Here is a 6411-nt window from a genome sequence, read left to right on the forward strand (position 1 = left end):
AGTTTATAACACTATTAGGGAAGGTTGTAAAACCTTTGGACATGAGACTAACTCACTATCCAAGGGATGTAGGGCCAGTTCTGGATTTTCTATGCCAGCCTTACTTCTGGCCTTCCCTCTCTGCTTTCTGATCCATGATATGAACTATTATATCACCATACCAGACATGATAAGTCACACTCTTCTGCCACTGGGAACTTTACTATGCCTTCTGCACCACTCTAGACTTTCAAGCTGCAAGCCACAATGCATCAAATATGGTATGTTGTGTGAGGAAATCGATGGGAAATGCCACTCTTCTTCACGGTGCTATTTTAGAAAGGGTGAACACCGCAGCAAATAGAACGAACTCGGATCCAAGCAGCTGGGAGTGGTCAGCCATTAGCTCCTTCACTTCTGCTCTGAGTGGGTCACATTTGCTGGCCACCTAGGGAGCATTCATACCTAAGGTCTCTGCTTGATGGCATCATCTTGACTACTAGGGCCTCCTGGCTTCTGTTGCTCTCAAGAAGAACACATCCTACTCCTAACCAGAGCCCAGAGAGCACCGCTCACCTGCCTTCATGAAGTTTTGCCTCCTGAATTAATGATGGGCAAATTTAACAAACTAAAACTTCAGGACATACGGTTACATGTTAGATGAGTAGATTTTAAGTGAGAGTGTGTTCTCAATACTTCCTGTGCCCCTGACATTAAAACTGACTCTGCTTTCTGTCCTTTATCTGATGGGCAGGTCATCAACAGGCTTCACTTGCTTACCTCTTTGTCTGAAGTAAACCATTAGTACACACACACACACACACACACCTGCTCCCCACTACATGGGCAGTCTCATTTGTACTCTCATTCCAATTCTATCCTGAAGAAGGCCTAAGAATTCTCCCAGGTATACATAACCCTCCCACCTTTTACCTCTCTGCCTTAGTCAGGTGTCTGGAACCACAATCCTGCCCCTACTTGTCTGACCAATTTCTAGCCTCAGCTGTATGTGCCTGCTTGTTTCTGGTGAGCATTAGCCCAGCTCAGTCTCATAGCAAATGCTTCCCTAAGCTTTATACCAGCTGTTTTTATAGCCCAAAAAGGTGGGGGTGGGGGAAGAGCTCTGCTTTTACTTCTGTGCTGTCATAAGTAAAAAAAAAGCCCTTGGCATTTCAAGTCCCTAGTTTCAATCCCCTCTGAAATCATAATCATCTAGAAAAAATTATTTAATGTTTTGCATCATTTCATTTTTCTCCTCCTTCTGTGTGATTTCATTTCCAATAACGAGAGTCCAAGAGATCTCTTTGGTCTTCCTATTCTACCTATTGCTATCTTCCGGAGTGACCCCTCAAGGCAAGATTTGGAAATCTCCAGTCCATGAATTGATAAGAGTCTTAGATTATATCCCTGAAGAAGGCCCAGAGCCTGTTGTGTACCCCACTTTCCCTTGACTTGGACTTGTAGCATAAGTCACAGATTCCCCCTAAGAATTGAAGATTCACAGCCTGAGTTGCATGGGATTCCAAACACGAGGTAAAACCCAGCCCCTAGAACATCATGGTTCTGAAATAGGTAAGGTGAGCGATGATCAGAGGAGAGCCCCAACCACTGAACCTGCCAGATGTGAGAGGAGAAACAACACCTGGCCAAGCCACCACTAAAGACAAAACACAACAGCTCTAAAAGTAGAGCGAAAAGGAACATCCTTTGTCATCGTAAACAAAATGTTTGGCAGTTGATTAATTTTTGGCATGGAGCTCATTTGATGGTTACAGACATAAACATAAGTTGTGTGTGTGTGTGTGTGTGTGTGTGTGTGTGTGTGTACAAGAAACCCAAGAGACAGCAGATGTTAATTAGAGGGAAATCATAGCGAGGCAGACTGAATTTTATTTCGTCCTCATTTTGCATTTATTCATTACATCTACTTAGTCAGCATTCCAACCTGTGCAGAACAGTCTCCCCAGTAGCTCGGACTGTGGAAACCATTCATATGGTCTCAGACTCTAAACCAGCAGCCTCACATAGAAATCTGTTACAAGTGTGACTGGACCTCACTCCTGATCAGACACTTTGATGATGGAGCCCAGGCACAGCACTGTTATCAAGTCACCTTAGTTGTGGTGGCTACTGAAACCATTCAAAGGTCATTTACATGACTCTTATTGACCACCATAAAACATTCCCAAAAGGAAGACATTAATTTTCTTCAAGTGTTTTTAGTGTGAATTTTGTCCTCATCATGCTTGTCAATAGCACCAAAGGGAATAATGCTATTCCCAGGTACACATTTTGGGGGTATAAGTTACCTATAAACCTTCAGTAGCATAGGTATTCCTGGGTTTCTCCCTCCCTTTGACAACTGGCACCCTAAGACATGGTAACAAGAACATAGGGCAAGAGAGAAAGACACAAAAGATAGGGAGACACTGCGACATCTGGTGATGGTGGTAGTGGTTGTTGTTGTTGTTGCTGTTGCTGTTGCTGTTGTTGTTGTTGTTGTTTAGAGAGATGCAGGCTCTCTCTGAGTTGGTGGAAGCAATGAATCCTAATTGTCATCCCTGGGAGTCCTCCTAAAATGAGTGAAGGCTTCTACAATGAGAAAGAAAGCCTCCTCCATATCCTCTTCCTTCCTCCTCCTCCCCATCCTTTCTCTTCCTGTTCCTCCTCCTCTCCTTCTCCCCCTCCTCTTCCTTCCCTACCACCTCCTCTCGTCTTCTTCCCCTCCTCCTCTCTTCCTCCTTCCTCCTCCTCCTCTTTTTAAACTTTTTATTGATTCTTTGTGAGTTTCATATCAAGCAGCCCAATCCCATTCAACTCCCTGTCCTCTCATATCCACCCTTTGCTCTTGGAACCTCCCCTCCAAATACACACACACACACACACACACACACACACACACACACACACACACACAGAGAAAAAGAGAGAGAGAGAGAGAGAGAGAGAGAGAGAGAGAGAGAGAGAGAGAGAGAGAGAAAGCTCTCATTGTGGAAGCTGTGTATGCCACAGTGTCTCACAGTATATCCTTCTCGCCACACATCTTCATTTGCAAATGTTCGCTTCAATTGGACTGGTTCAAGATTTCTTACTCCTGTGATATCATCAATGTTGGATCCTCACCAGGACTCCTTTTGGATATCCTGTTGTTGCCCGGTGCCATGGAGATCCTGCAGCTTTGGATCAGCAGGACTGGCCCTTTTACACATTCCAACCGTTTGTAGATGACGTAGACTTTGGCATGGGCCAACTCAGAGCCCTAGATCCAGGCCTGGGTGGTATCTGAGCCGGTCAGCCCACAGGTTCTCCTTTTCCATACCACCAGGGGGAGCTCTCCAGCACGGCTCTGGCTAATGGAAATGTGAGTCACGGACATCAATGCTGACCTCTGCGGCTATGTGACCATGATTCTAGGCATGGCCCTCAGCAGTAGCTCAGGCCGGGACCTCACTATGATTCCAGGTAGTAGAACTGGCCACTTACAACTAGTTAATCCTCTTCGCTCTCGAGTCTCCAGTTCCATCTTGCTTCATAAGGTTCCAGCTGCTCCACTTCTCTTCTCTGCCATCAGTCTACCACAGACTTCCTTATTGTGGAGGCTAATGGGTGTCTATGGTCCACGTGTGCCATGTGCAAGAGGGCAGGTTTGTGGATGTGGGTGACATGACAACCTGTAGGTCTCTCTCTTTCTCTTCCTGCTCTGTACTGCCTGGATTTGATTTGGTTTGGTTTGATTCAAGTTTTATGTGTCCTAGGCATAAAAAGCTTTGGCCAATAAGCCAGGTATCAAGCTAGGGTGAACAAAGGACTGCCATCTGCTCTGCCCCTGTCTGATATAAGAATGATATCACCAACCAGGTGTCTCTTTGCCCATTTCCATGGGGGGTCGGGGTGGTGTTTTCTTCTATTGCTTCTGCTGTTTTCTCCTTTTCCTCTCCTCTTCACCCTCCCTCCCCTCTTCCTTCCCTTTTTCCTCCCCTTGTTTTTCTTTTACTTTTTCTTCTTCTGACAGGGAACAGCAACTGATTTTTGAATGAAATTGAAGCTGGTCTTCTAGAATATTTAAATGTCTTGGTTTTCATCGTGGAAGGAGTGTACATTTGGTTTCTACCTTGGTGCCTGTGAAGTCAGAGTGGATGTTTTCGGTCTGTGATCTAGAAGAGTCTGGAATGCTGTTGACTTGAAACCTGGCCCCGTGTGTACAACCTCAATCACAGGTCTGATTTGCTTATTATCTGCCTCTACATTAGAAACTCCCATAATTGTAAACTGCTGGCCATGCTATTGATCTGAAGTACTGTGATGGCAGCAGTCATTGTCCAATTCAGGCCATGCTCTGTAGGCTTCCTAGGTTGGCATTAAAATACAGTCACCAAGTTCAGTAATCAGTATCCAAATTGTAATTATGCATACACATACACACATATATGCACACAGTACTACCAGACATTCACATATATATAATAACACATTCATATTCTACATAAACACACATATATGCATTACATGCATATGTATACATATTCATGCAAACATACACAAGCTTATACACATTAATATACACACATTTACACATACATAATCATAAACATACACCCACATATACATAACTATGTGTGTATTAGTCAGGGTTCTCTAGAGTCACAGAACTTATGGACCGTCTGTACATATTAAAGGAATTTATTGTAATGACTAATCCAACAATGGGCAGCTGAGAATGGGCAGCCCAAGAATCTAGTAGTTGCTCAGTCCCACAAAGCTAGTTGTTTGAGCTCGTCTTCTGTAGAAGTAGGGGCTAAAAGATGTACTGACAAGTAAATGCAAGCAGAAGAAGAGTGGATTTCCCTTATGTAGGCCTCCAACAAACAATGTGGCCCAGACTAAAGGTGTGTGCCACCACACCTGGATGGGGAGCTTGCTTTGTCCCAGGCTGACCTTGAACTCAGAGATCTGCTTGCCTCAGTATCCTGGAATTACAGGCATGTACTACCTTGGCCTTTTCATGGCCACTATGCTTAAATATGTCTAGATCCAGGTCAGAAACCTGTGTCTTCCAGCCTCAAGATCTGGATCACAGGTGTGCCCTCCATTTCTGCATTGGAGTTCCTTCGAGATGTACAACCAGGGATAGCACCACAATAATATATTGTAATTGTTGGAATTTGGACTTTTTGTAAGATTAATAATTTCAGCTTTATCCTTTGGTGATCAGAAAGAATTAAATCAATTGTTGAAAAAAAGCAATACAGGGCTGGAGAGATGGCTCAGCGGTTAAGAGCACCCGACTACTCTTCCAGAGGTCCTGAGTTCAATTCCCAGCAACCACATGGTGGCTCACAACCATCTGTAAAGAGATCCGATGCCCTCTTCTGGTGTGTCTGAAGACAGCTGCAGTGTACTTACATATAATAAATGAATAAATCTTTAAAAATACAACCATTTGCCTTACACTCATACACACAACCAGGCACAAACACACACTGTTACTATCATGACATAAAAACAGCAGTTTGTACTACTGTCTCAAAGGATGGGTAATAACTCCTTCCCCTTTAGATGTGCTTGACTTAGGACAAAGGCATCAATGGGAAGAGCAGTAGGACTACAGTGGTGTTACCTGAGGCTTGCTGACTTAACTGGAGCAAGGTCAGTGGCACCACACTTAAGTGATGCTGTCCTTGTGTTCCATTTGATATGAGAAGGCATGAAAAGCATTTCAGTCAGTAGCATTCTACTCTAAAATCCATACCCCGGTTTATAACAGGAAAACATCTTGGTACCCAAATTGAGGGACTTGCTATAAAATATTTGAAAATACATGACCAGTATTTTTGAAAAGTATCACAGCTGAAGCCATCAAGGAAAAAGTAATATATGTGTCACTAAATCTGGAAGATCATGAGGAAACTGAACATCTTATCATGGTGTAGCATTTCATCTGGCCTTAGGATAATAAGAAGTGGGCACTGCAGTCAATGGGAAAATCTGAATCAAGTCTGTACCACTGTTAATCACTATGTCCAAATGTGAAGGTAATATCAGAAAGTAAATGAGGAATGTATGGGAACTCTGAGTATTATCTTTGTGATTCTTCTGTGAATCTCAAGGGATTATACAATGAACACTTAAACACACACTAAGAAAATTCCCCCTCTTTGTCAATGATAAAGCCACACTGTGAGGCAGCTAGTCCAGGAGGCCAGGGTAATCAATATAGAAGAAGGAAAGTTTCTCAGATTTTCTGAGTATTATCTCATTACCTTCCAAGGGACTGCCACATTCTGGAAGGCACATTAAATCACCCCCATCTTGGGGAAGAGAGCAGTTGGAACAAGAAACCCGTTTGCAGCAACGCTTTTCCTAGCTGCACTGTGGGGCTCTCTCTCCTCACCTTCCCCTACAGAATTCATAGCACTTTACTTATTGGCTCCT

At 43.6% G+C, this 6411-nt stretch overlaps 1 non-coding gene across 1 annotated transcript; it reads right to left on the bottom strand.

Annotated features, from left to right (window-relative positions):
• Positions 1–3721: 3721 nt before the first annotated feature.
• LOC116897521 lies at positions 3722–3864 on the bottom strand. The gene has a single exon (XR_004387537.1). It is a non-coding gene; the product is annotated as a small nucleolar RNA SNORA48 (small nucleolar RNA).
• Positions 3865–6411: the final 2547 nt, after the last annotated feature.

Source organism: Rattus rattus, chromosome 3 (assembly GCF_011064425.1).
Source record: "Rattus rattus isolate New Zealand chromosome 3, Rrattus_CSIRO_v1, whole genome shotgun sequence".
Taxonomy (NCBI): domain Eukaryota; kingdom Metazoa; phylum Chordata; class Mammalia; order Rodentia; family Muridae; genus Rattus; species Rattus rattus.